Genomic DNA, 13,708 nt, shown 5'->3' with positions numbered 1-13,708 from the left:
GGAGATGATTCATTTAGTTCCACAGACTAAGTATCCTTTAAATGCCACCATTCCAGGCAAACTTACTGGACTTCTGGGTAAAATCAAGGGGCAACTCGATGGCACAGGGGATAAAACACTGGCTTGGAGCCAGGAAGAGCTGAATTCAAATCTGACTTCAGACACTCACTAGTTAGTTGTGTGATTTAACCTCTTAGAGAAGTTAATTAACCTAAAGAGAAAGAAACAGCAAAGCACTCCAGTATCTTTACTAAGAAAATTCCACGAACAATATTGTCCGTGGGACCATAGTCAGATATAACAAATGAGCATCACAGCCATTTCACCTATGTGATACTCAGTTTCCCCATCTGTAGGACAAGAATAATAAATAATATGTGCAGTGCTTCCCTCACCAGATAATTGTGAGGGGGGAAATGCTTACATTTCTCTAAGGAGAAACAAATGAACTGTCATTTTAGACATAAACTGAAGGAAAGGCAAAGCTGTATCATTAAGGCAGCTAGATGGCACGGTGTCTAACAGCATCGGGACTGGAGTCAGGAAAACCAAAGTTGAAATTCCACCTCAGACACTTACTGGGTAAAGGAGCTTGTTTGTCTCAATTTTCTCAACTCTAAATCGGGGATATTTGCCCAGGGGTGTTGTGAGCATCGAATGAGATATTTATGCAGTGTGTAGAACAGTGTGCAGCATGTAATACAAAAACCATCATTGCATTTATATAGATTAGGCAGTGCAGCCGGGTTCCCCCAACCTCACCCAGGCAACCTTTAGCTACACTTAAAGCAGCGAGCCGAATTCTGGAGTTCTGGAACATATAGTTCATATGCCTGGATTCATATTCCCCTATCGGCCACTCCCACGGGGAGTCAGCAAATGTTTCCAGGGCTAAAGTTGGGAAGTTTCTCTTAACTTTTATGCATTCTGCTTATGGCCTTGTGGACAGTCAGTTGAATTATCCATCCATCAATCAACCCACAAGCTTGATAAATGCTTGACAGGCACTGTCCTGGGTACTAGGAATACAAAGTAAAAATAGAAATGATACTTCCTCTCAATGAGCTTATATTCTATCAGGGAAACTGAAATGGAAAGATTTCCTAAAGCAACTTTTTCCTTGTCATTGTTCTGTTCTGGTCCTGCCCTGCAATGACTTTCAGATATCAATATGTCATCAGCTAAGCTGTATATGACTCCCAATCATCTAATGACTTGTTCATTGCCAGTGGGGCAATGGATAAAGGAAAAGTCCTAACAGAAAAAAAATCTTCCATCCCCATTCTTCTTCCCTCTATTCCTTGATTCTTTGGATGGCCATGGTTTGGCCTTACTTTATTTCCACCCCAAGCTCTTCTGCTCTTTCTGAAGAGACCCAATCAAAGACATAAAGCATCAGCTGTTGCATGAATATAAACTGTTTCACAAATAAAGAAACTGAGGCCCAAAGGAATTAAGTGATTGACCATGCAGGTAGTATGTGGCAAAGTCATACCTTAAACCATGTCATCTGACTCCCACTCACAGAATTGAAATTCAATAAATCTTGAATAAATTTGAATAAACTCAATAAACCACTTGGTTCTGTGCAGAGCACTGTGTTAGGGACTGGATAACTCAGATGATACTACAGAACATGCCACATTACACTTTAAGGGCTTCCTTCCAAATATTTTCCCCAGTGAACTCATTAAGCGACTGTAATGGGAACCAGCCAGTTTGTACATCACAAGGGAATCTACAATAGCAAACAAGGGTCTCTTGTACCTTGGAAAAGTGGTCTCAAAATGATTGTTATGTGAGTACAAAAGGAACAGGCTGAAAACAGCTTTGGGGAAATACAACCCAATGTTATGTCAGCTTAATGGTCAAAAGGTGACATGCTGAATTCCCATTATTGAGACACTGGAAGACTTAATTAAGGATTTGCAAAATGGAAGTTAAGTAAAAGTTTCAAGAAAGCTAAAATGTACTACCCTTCAGGAGGTCAAACACTCCAAGCACTATGGGCTACCAGTCACTACCAAAGGCAGTATTATAATCATCAACTCCCAGTATCCACCAATTCCTAACAACCACCCACTACCACCATTATCACCAAAGCATCATTATTCTTTCCCTTCCAGATGTGCTTGGAATTCTTTAATGTGTAGGTACTTAGCATCTTTGGGTGATGAACCCCTTGGACAGTCTGGTGAAACTAATGGACTCTCTCAGAATCATGTTTATAAATGCATAAAATACACAGGATTACAAAAGAACCAATGATTTCCAAAATGATAACTGCCCCTCAGGTACCTCAGGCTAAGAATTTTTGTTCCAAAGGTACCTTTGACTGAATATTTGACCTTCTCAGTTCCTTTCGTCTCTCTGATTGGAGATTGGATCCATGAACTCCAAACCAGACCCTTACATAGGATACTTCCCCCAACCCATCTCCCCTTTTCAGCTTCTTTTTATATTGTACCTTCTGGCATTAGGGTGTAAGCTCCTTGTTTTTAGGAACTGTATTTTTTGCATTTATATCCTTAGTAAATAACACAGCACCTGGTACACAGGAGGTGCTTAATAAATGTTTATTGACTCTTACTGACATAATAGATGTTTGATAATCCTTGTTGATTGCTTGTCATAATTGTGATACTATCATCCCTGTGATTCTGGGTTGTTCCCCATCATTGCCACCAGTGAGCAACTAATTCCTTAGGTCCATGTCATCAATTAACATCCATTAACTTTTAGAAGGGGATATTTACTTTACAAATATGGCAAAAACAAAAGGACAAACTTTTCTTCCCACTGCCCCAAGGTCACATTAGCTCTCCCATTTTCTAAAAATGACACTGGCTGGTCGAGTTGCCAACAAATACCAAGTCAACTATCAATGCCTCTCATTAGTTGCTATACCACCTCCAGTGAGCCTCAGCTTGATTGGTGGTTTAGTTAGGAAATGGAAACAGAGGAAAATCCAAGGTCAAAGGAAATTTCTGCTTTGAATGCAAGAAGTTCCAGGTGGCATCCTAAGAGTTTCAAAGTACTCTGTGGGCTCTAATTCTGGAAATCTTAAGCTGTGGATAATTCTAAAAGTGTTGTTTAGTATCTCTCTCTCTTATCGCCTCTTAAATTGTTGAAATGAGCTAGAGAAAGATCTCCAGCTGAGGCTTGAAAGTCCCCACATAAAACAATGTCCCTCAAGTAGTCCACTATGATTGTAGCAAAAATTTAACAGAGGAAAAATATTTCCACTTAGCAAAGTGGTCATGGTGATACAGTCCACAAGGGTTAAAGAGAGTTCCCTAATAAGAGCTAAAGCTTAGGAGATGCAGGGAGGTAAACTTACTGCCTGAATGGCCTTGATTTTCCTTGTGGGTCTCAGAGCAGAAAAAGCATCACGCTAAAAACTAGGGGACGTGAACAGGTTTGGGTTTATTTGATTTTTTTTAAAGATCTTGTCCCTGAGGCTGTTTCAACTATACCTCTGAACAAAAATTTTAAAAAAGGAAATGTGTGGTGACAATTTTTGATGCAATAGATGCATAGGTCAGACAACTGTCACTCTCCTGCTAGAAGTTCCAGGGGGCCTCTCTGGCCTCTAGGATAAAATGCAAACATCTCTCCCTGGCATGGAAAGCCCTTCGCCGTCTGGCTCCAGCTGGCCTCTCCTGGTGGACTGCTCATTACTCTACTTCACATACTCTGCGTTCCAGCCAAACTGGCTGCTCGCTGTTCCCCACACAGGACATTCCCTCTTCTAGCTCCTTGCACTAGAGCAGGCTGCCCCCACCCTTTCTGGAATGAGCTTCCTTCTCACCTCCCTCTCCCAGGAGCCAAGTTGCCTTCAGAGCGAACTCTAGGGTCACTTCCTACAGGAAGCCTTTATAGATTGTCCCAGAGCTTAAGGGAAATGTGATTTGGGGTATAGATGTATGTACATGTATGTTTATGCATACACATGCATGTATATGTTAATGCATGGATAAGTGTGTGTATCTAGATTGTACACACACATATTCATAGGAGTATCTATGTGTATATATAAATGTACACATGGGTATTATATATGTAATTTCTATGTGTGTCTAGATTGTACACACATTTACATATACACGAGAGTATCTATGTATATATATATAAATAAATGTATACATATATTATATATGTAATTTTTATGTGTGTCTATGCAATGCACTGTATCTATACAGATTCATATGTATATTACATGAGTAAATCTATATACATATACACAGTACATTGTATATTTTGTATATATACATGTAGATCGAATAGAAACCGAGCTGGATTTCTCCTGTCTGAACTCAGATCATGTAGCTCTGTAATCATTGAACAAATAAACCGTTAATAGCGATCGCGCCATTTGGATGTCCTGATCCAGCATCGAGGTCATAAACCCTAATTTTTGATATGGGCTCTTAAATAGGATTGTGCTGTTATCCCATGCACACAAGTGTGTGTACATGTATGTCTGAATGTCCACACATACATGTACACGACCCATATGCATACGTGTACATGCATTGTGTGTATGAGGCTTATATACATATATAAGTGCATTGTAGACATATGGGCACATGTATATATCTGTGCATTTGCAATGCAGGCAAACATGTCTACCTGGGCATATGTGCACACATAGTATACATGCACAAAAATGTGTGTTTTCTGGGGTCGTACATGTGTGCACATGTAAGTGTATTACAGACATGGGCGTATTTTATGTACATATACATGATACACGTGTGTCTGTTTATGTGTACAGTTGTGTACACTATGTTTCTGTAAGGGTATGTATATATAGTACACATACATTTATATGCATGAATGTGAGTGTGTGAATGTGTGCATGTGTGTAGCGGTTACTTAACCCTGAGTGTGAGCTACCAGCCCCAGGAGAAGGGAAGCTCTCATGAGCAGGGGCTCTTTCATTTCTGTACTTATACCCCAAATACCAAGGGCAGGTATTTACTAAATGTCTGTTAAGTGAAGGGCAGATTCAAATCTAGAACTCAGCTCTCTCAACATCCATCAGCAGACTTTTATTATGCATCTACCAGGTCTCTGGTGCTCTACTACTACAGGCTGAAGGCACAGAGACCAAAAATGAGACAGCCTTTACTCAAGGAAATTCCAAGGGAACAGCTTCTCAGGAAGGAGACCTGGTGGTGCACCGAATGCCTGCCTACTGGAAAAGAAAACAATATTTATGAAGTGCCCACTGTGTGCCAGGCACTGTGCTATTTGATCCTCACAACAGATCTGAGAGATCAGTGCCATAATTATTCCCATTTTACAGTTTTGGTGACTGAATTTAAGTGACTGCCCACTAGTAAATGTCTGAGGTTGGATTTGAATCCAGGTTTTCTTGACTCCAGGTTCAGTGCTCTACCCACTGTGCCATCTAACTCACTCTATTAGGACTGAAGCCATGGCTCCAGCACCCAATGAAGTTTTAGACACAATCCTTGCACTTTCTCTGATGGAATCCACTTTCTCAGTGGAATTAAAGGAAAAAGTTTTGTCTTTTCCTCTTCTGGGATAAGAGAATCAAGAAGTTCATCAAAGTACTCCAAGTATAAACACTAAGTTATCTATTGTATCCGAAATCATTCTTAGAGATAGTACTAGAAATGTTCTCCTCCCTCCTAGTAAAGACGAAAGGTAGGAGGCATGACTATCAATCATAATGGGTAATTGTGAGCCTGCGGTGATTGGGGGGCATGATGGGTACAGAGATGAGACCTTGGTGATGACGGTTTCATTAAATGGCAGCATGAGCCTTGGGAAGAACTATCAGAGAATGAAGAGTATGATAAGTGGTTGCCACCAGAAGGAACCATCCTTCTTGAGGACAAGTATACCTTCCCAGTTTGTCTCAAACAAAGTCATTTTTGCCCCTTGCTAGTTATCACTCTGGTCACTCTCAAGAGCTCTAAGAAATGGATCTATTCATGAAGAAAAGAAACCTCCCAGAGGGATTTTGGGCTGTTGTGAGCCCTTCCCATCCGAGCAGTTAAAACACAGATAAACACAAACAACAATTTACATAGTATCTACATTAGGCAATGGAGAGTCAAAGATTAAATCAGACATATACCCAATTCTAAAATTTAAATGGGTGATTGAGACATAAAGCAGTACATGGTAGGTAGTAGGAAAAGGTCCAGGAATAGGTTCACATCCTAAGAATATCTGGAAGGAACCTCAGATGTAAACTCAAATGAAATAATATTTATAGATCACTTAGCACAATACCTAGCACATATTAGGTCCTATATAAATGCTTTTTGTAGTTTGTTTTTGTTGTCATTGATAATGATTATATTATTGTTGATGATGTTGCTGATAATGATGTCGTTGTTGATGTTGATGATGTTGTCGATGATGATATCGGTGTTGTTGTTGTTAATGATGATGATGTAGTTGTTGTTGTGAACAATCTAAACACCTTGCCTCTCCACAATATAAAAGATGAAATTGAAGATCAGAGATGTTTAAATGGCTTATTCAAAGTAACAGGTTTCATTGAAAATCTCTTCAGAGTTCTCTGACTCACAATAGTAATCGGTATTTATATAGTAGTTTAAGATTTATAAAAGCATTTTACAAATATTATCTCATTTTTTCATCATAACAACCCTGGGAGGCAAGTGGTATTATTTTTGCCATTTTACTGATGAGGAAATTGAGGCAGATGGAGGTTTAATGACTCACTGAAGATTATATGGCTAATATGTGTCTAAAGCTGGATTTGAACTCAGGTCTCTGACTCTGAGTCCAACAGTCCTTTCCTAATTGCTTCAGTTAGCAGACTCCAGAGAAGGCCATCTTTCCTCTGCACCTTAGTGTGTGAAGCAAAGAAAAGCAACACGGAATTTCAAAAAGAAAAATCAATTTCAACTGGGAAGAAGGGAAAAGGTAGTCAAAGACTTCCTGTAGGAGGTATCCTCTGTGTTGGCCTGGGGGGAAAAGGGGAAATTTTAACAGATATAGATAATGAAGAGAAATAGAGGAGGAGGGTGGGGAAGGAGGGAGGAAGGGGAAAAGAGACGGGGAGAGAGGAGGGAGGGAGAGGGGTGGTGGTGAAGGAGGGAGAGACAGGAGAGAGCATAAGAGAATAGGATAAGAATAGGATATGGAAATAAATCGAGTTTGGTTAAAATAGAATTATGCAAAAGGAAACAGTAAATCTAGAGAGATAGGTTGGAAACAATTGATGGAGAGCCCTGAATGTCAGGATAGTTTGTTTTTGCTTCTCAGATAATGGAAAGCCATTAAAGAGTTGTTTTTGTTTTGTTTTAACTAGAGTGCCATAATTAGAGGAGCACAAGAGGACAATTACTTTGGCAAATGTGTGAAAACGTGAGACCAGAGGCTAAGACTATACCAGGACTAGAGATTTAAGGCTGGAAGGGACTTCTGGGGCCATGTTACTCAATCTCCTAATTTTACAGATGAGGAAGCAGATCCAGTGGAGGTAAAATGACTTGACCAAGATCACACAGGTAGGACATCTCAGAGGAGGGACCTGTAGCCAGATCTCACTCCAGCACAATTTCTTTTCTACTCTATTGAGGAAGAGGTGACATGGATGAGGCTGGGGGCATCTCCATAGAAATGGAGAGGAGGTGAAGACAGATACTACAGGACTTGGCCCCGGGAAACTGAGTGGTGAGGGGGAGAGAACAGTCAGACAGAGCACACAGCCTACTTCATGGATCTCATAACAACTCAGCCTCTGTTGACTTGGTCAGTGACCAAGAAGTGATGAGCTCTGTATCCTGTTCCCTCCCGTAGCAGGTGCAAATAGTGTGAACTAATGAAATATCACAGAGAAATTAACAGCTGACGGTCTCTTCTCCCTACTTGCTGCTTTGCTGAGCGCCAAGTGACCCGCACACCCTTCCTCCTACCTACCACCTCCCTCAGGAGAGGGACATGAAGAGGGGGGAATGGAGGAAAGGAGAGGATCCTTCCAACTCACAGCACGTTCACTAAGTGCCCATGGACCCGGGCTAGAACTACCCAAGATAAAGGAGATAGACAAAACAAAATTTCTGGTTGCCACTCCTTTGTAGGACCTCATTATATCTTAGCTGGATTGTTGCCATAGTCTCTTAATTAGTCTCTTGAGTCAAGTCTCTTTCCTCTTGATCTATAATTATTATAATTATGTATTATTATATCATATAATAATAATTGTTATTAATACTGTTATTTTCTTATCCCGCTTAGATTATTATTTCAGGACTTAGTATGTATATATACCCCCTCCTTTTCCCAGAGCCCCTTTCCATTCTGTCTTCCCTCATCAAATAAACTCCTTGAGCACTTGAACTTAGCACATAGATTCTTGATTATTGTAAATACATAATAAATAGTGTCTCTCCCTCTTCCCCTTCCTCCCCCTCTTCTCTCTGTCTCTCTTTCTTTTTCTTTTTTTCTTCTCTTTCCCTTCCCCTCTTTCTCTCACCTGTTTCTCTCTCATCCATTCATCTATCATTCTTCTTATTTTTATGGCATTCAGCTATCAACAGTCTTGAAACAAATCACTGTCCTGTTATTATTTATTCTTATATTCCATGTTCTGTAGACTCTGACACAAGTAGATAAAATAACTGCTCTTTGTAATTGAATACAAGTATTGCAAGTAAGCTCATCTCCTGTAGGCTTGCTGCAAACATCCTTGGGACAACTCCAATGGCAGACAGGAGGATGAGAAGGAGATGTACCTCATCCTGCTCCCACATGGCTCGGATCTCACTGGTAAAAATTAATTCGCCTATTTTGGTGAATTGGTATGGCTGTTTTGGTATCAACAAAACTATTGCCAGACCTAACACCGACCCATAAAATTTTAAGAACATTTTTGATAGATGCTCATAGCCTCCAAACTACATGCAATGAAAAGCTCTCAAAATAAAATGATTACTAAACTGAGCATATCCTGTTACTGAACAATCCCTCTCCCAGAACCACAGACTTAGAATTAATTGGGCAACTAGGAGATGCTGTGTATAGAGTTTCGGGTCTGGAATCAGAAAGAATCATCTTCCTGAGTTCAAATCCAGCTACATATATATATTAGCTGTGTGATCTTGGGCAAGTCACTTACCTATTTGCCTCAGTTCCCTTATTTGTAAAATGAGCTGGAGAAGGAAATGGCAAACAACTCTAGTATTTTTGCCAAGAAAACTCCAAATGGACCACTATGAGTTGGATATGAATGAAAAATAACTAAACAACAATTGAAATTAAGAGGCCATCTATTCTAAAGTGCTTTTACAGGAAAAAAAAAACCTGAGACTTAGAGAGAATAGGTAAGGTTCCCACCAATAAGAAGTAGAACCGAGAATCAGATCTTGATCCTTTAAACCCAAATGCAGCTTTTTTGATTATTCCATGTTACCTCTGGCCCCTCTCTGGAACTCAGTAAAGTTATATGGTTGAACTAGATGACCTTGGAACTTAATAATGAAAAGAAGATCATTAGAGAACTTTTGTTTTAATGCAGAAGACCCAGTAAGCACTTTAAAGACTTTGAAACTTATTACTTTGTATGTAACAAGTATACTTTATATACTTTTATAAATAAGTATAACAATATATAAGTATACTGATTATTTGTCTATCTACTTATGAAATTTTTTGTATACTTTGAACTTATATACTTAAAAAGTAAAATAAGCTATACATACTAGAAATCTAAAGATCAATATCCTACTTTGTACAATGTCTTCTTTCTGGTGTTTTATTGATATGAAAACACCCATCTTATTTAAGTTCGAGATTTTTTAAAGAGGGATTATATATGGGTATGACTATATGTGCTATCAGTAATGTTTAGAAGTTAATCTGTGAGGGGAGTGAGGCAACCTAGTTGGCAAGAAAGTAGCAGGAGCCAGCATTGAGACAAGACCAGACAAGAGTAGTTTTAAAACAGATTGGAACAAGGAGAGAGAAAGGGCCAAGTACACTGGGATGACCTCACTCCCTGGGGAGTTTCCCAAAAGCCCTTGGGAGAGGGGGGGTCCATGGGTATATGGAAAAGCCAGGCCATGTTGAGATGCTAGTTAGATGGGATCATAGGAACAGGGATTTAGAACTGGAAGGAACTTTAGAGGTTATCTAGTCCAGTCCCTTTATTTTCACAAATGAAGAAACGGAGGGGTAGAGAAGATAAACAACTAGTAACACAACTGATATTCAATCCATGTCTTCAGATTTCAAGTCCGACACTCTTCTTCAGGGACCATAGTGTAGTCTAATTGTCTAGTTTTACAGTGGAAACTGAGGCAGAGATTTTTCCCAAGGTCACACTGGTAATAAGTGGAAACAACCGGTTTTGAATCCAGGTCTTCCTTCCTACTTGATTTCCAATATTTTCCTCAGTGCGCTATATGACTTGAGAGTCAAAAGTTTTAACTTCTATTATTGGTGACCAAGTATTTAGGAAAATACCTCTGACCTAAATTCCTCATTTGTTCAACCTGCCATAAATAATGTCTGACCTTTATCTAGCTCACAGCAGAATATGACAATGTCCTGTATACACTGGGTTTCATTTAATAATAGAGAAGCCAAATATACTGTCTCCTCACAGAGGCAATATAGAAAATAGAGGGCTAGACATAGAGCCAGAATATCTCCTTTCCCATGAAATAGCTGAATGACCATGAGCAAGCGCCCTAACGTTCCTAAGGCCCAGGCTTATCATCTGTAAATGTAGATAAGACCTGGAATAACTGGATTTGAGGGAACTCTGTAAATAACTGTGCAAACCTTGAAACACTATCTCAATATCAATTATTAGTCAAAATCAGGGTTTAGAGATTTGAAAATAGTGGGGGGGGGAGTGGAATGAAACACCTAATAGAACAATGACATTTAAAAACATGAAATCACATTTCCTTCTGGTACAGCAGCCTGGGACATCTTTCTAGGCACCCAAGTTCTCAACCCATGATCATCTCCAACTCTCCATTCTTCTTCACCCTGTTTATCCCGATCATTGAGCACGATTGGTCCATTTAAGTTGCATAATATCTGACATCCATCCCCCTCTCTCCACTCACACAGTTACCATTCTCACTCAGGCCCTTTCTGCCTCTCACCTAAGCCATACTCTAAGCCTCCTTATTGGTCTTCCTGCCTCTAACATTTTCCCCTCACCACTTCATCCACCTCTCGTCTACCAAATGGCTCTTCCTACAGTACAGACCTCACCAGGTCACTTTCCCATTCAAAAAGCTCCTGAGCCTGCATTTTGCTTCTCAGCTCAAACACAAATTCTTCTATTTGGCATTTAAAGCCTGGCTCCAGCCAGCTTTTCCAAATTACTCTCCTTCACACACTCGACCTTCCATCCAAACTGGCCCATTTGCTATTCCCCATACACAAGATTCAGTCATCCATCTCAATGTCTTTAAACTGGCACGCTTCCCCAAACTTGGAATGCTCGCTTTCCTCATCTCCACCTCATGGAATCCTTATGAGGGGCCTTCAAAACTCAACTCAAGCTGATTTGACAAAAGGTCTTTCTAGACCTTTCCAATTTCTGGGGCCACCTCTCCCCTCAGCCAAAATCACTTTGAGTTCATTAAAGTAAATAATCTGTTCTTTTTAATCTGTGTACCTTGCTTCCCTACAACAGAATAAAGCTGCCTGGGGGCAGAAAATTTTGATTAAATATGGATATGTATACATATATTGTATTTAACATATACTTTAACATATTTAACATGTATTGGTCTATCTGCCATCTGAAGGAGGGGATGGGGGAAGGAGGAGAAAAATTTGGAACAAAAGGTTTGGCAATTGTCAATGCTGAAAAATTACCCATGCATATGTCTTGTAAATAAAAAGCTGTAATACATACATATAGATAGATAGATAGATAGATAGATAGATAGATAGATAGATAGATAGAAAAGAAATAAAATGTTTTGAACTTATGATACCTAGCATACTAACTGGCACATTGTAGGAACTTAATAAACATTTGTTAATAGACTGTTAATTTGATGGATTGACTTTGCTGGGAGTGAGGGATAGAATTTGGGAAAACACTTAAAAAACTCAAACTCTGATTCAGAAGAATATCTACATTTGTGCCAGGAAAGAAATATCCTGACTTTGACTATGAGTCAAGATGATGAACACTTATTAAGCACTCTTATGTTTATATTTGCACCGTGCAAATAAATATTGGATATGTAAATATAAGAAATAAAGATAGTCCCTACCTCAAGGAGCTTTCCCTCTAATGGGGCAGGGGGAAACTACCCTTATCAGGGGTATGGTGTCAAATCTTGGAATGTTGGAAGCAAAGTAAATAGAAGATCCTTCTCAAAATGAAGATCCCAGGAGAAACCCCCCAATGGGAGAATTGACCAGCATAGGAGAGGGGCTTCCCGAGAAAGAAGGTCACAGGGGCTTCTACGTGTTCCAGGATGAGGAGGCCCCAAGCACATTTAAGCAGAATGACAGAGCCAGAAGCAAAGGCAAAAGAGGAATAAGCTGGACACAATAGTTAGAGAGTGGAAGCACCAATGGTAGCCAGTTGGCAAAGAGAACAGAGTTGAAAAGGAAGAAATCCTTGTAGAGAGATTAAGTAGAAGAGAAGGCTCTGTTAACAGAACCCTTCTTTCTCAAAGTCACTAAAGAAATTGGCCATTAGTCTCAGGCCACTTGAAACTACATCACCCTTAATAGGAAAGTCCCCTTCTCAACTACCCAAATCCAGGTTCAAGACTGGCAAGATATCAATTTATCAAAATCACAGCTAGAAGCCCCCACTAATATATCTCTTTATATCAGACCAAGACAGATGAATTCAAATTCAAAATGAATTCAAAGGAAAGTAAAATGAGTTTAATTAAGTGATTTAATGAAGTAAAGATTAAGTTTAATAAAGTCCATTTAATTAAAACAGATTAACAAACCAATAGCAAAGAATTGGATCAATCACTCTCAATGTTAGTTTTTTTGTTCTTCACTTATTTCAATGATGTCCAATTCTGTGACCTCATTTGGTTTTTTCTTGGCAAAGATACTGGAGTGGTTTGCCATTTCTTCTCCAATTCATTTTTTTAAATTAAAAAAAAAAACAAAACTAAGACAAACAGGGTTAAGTGACTTGCCAAAAGTCACACATCTAGTAAAGTGTCTAAGGCTAAAATTTAAATTCAAGTCTTCTGGACTCTAGACCCAGTGCTCTATTCTCTTCCCCACCTACCTGCCTTAAACTCTTTTAGCATTTATTCCCAAATAACTGCTACTCCCAGTATGTCTTCCAGGAACAACATTAAATTCCTATTAAGACAACTAAGTTAATGTCTTAATTAAGTTACCTTAGTAACTGATTTATTTGATAACTTAAGTTACTTTATTTACTGACTTATTTATAATTTATTTGGTAATAACTTATTTGTCTAAATAACTTATCTACTTAGTAACTTAACTTATTCATAATTCATTTACTATCAACTTATATTAATTAATAGTATCAATTAATTAATGTTAACTTAATATCAATTTAGTTATTTAGGAACTTAACTTATTTATTTTTACTCTTTTTTTTTCCTGAGGTAATTGGGGTTAAGTGACTTGCCCCGGGTCACACAGCTAAGAAATATTAAGTGTCTGATCCCAGATTTGAACTCAGATTCTCCTGACTTCAGGGCTGGTGTAG

This window comes from Antechinus flavipes, chromosome 5 (assembly GCF_016432865.1).
Source record: "Antechinus flavipes isolate AdamAnt ecotype Samford, QLD, Australia chromosome 5, AdamAnt_v2, whole genome shotgun sequence".
Classification (NCBI taxonomy): Eukaryota; Metazoa; Chordata; class Mammalia; order Dasyuromorphia; family Dasyuridae; genus Antechinus; species Antechinus flavipes.
Note: the sequence above shows the minus strand (reverse complement) of the source record.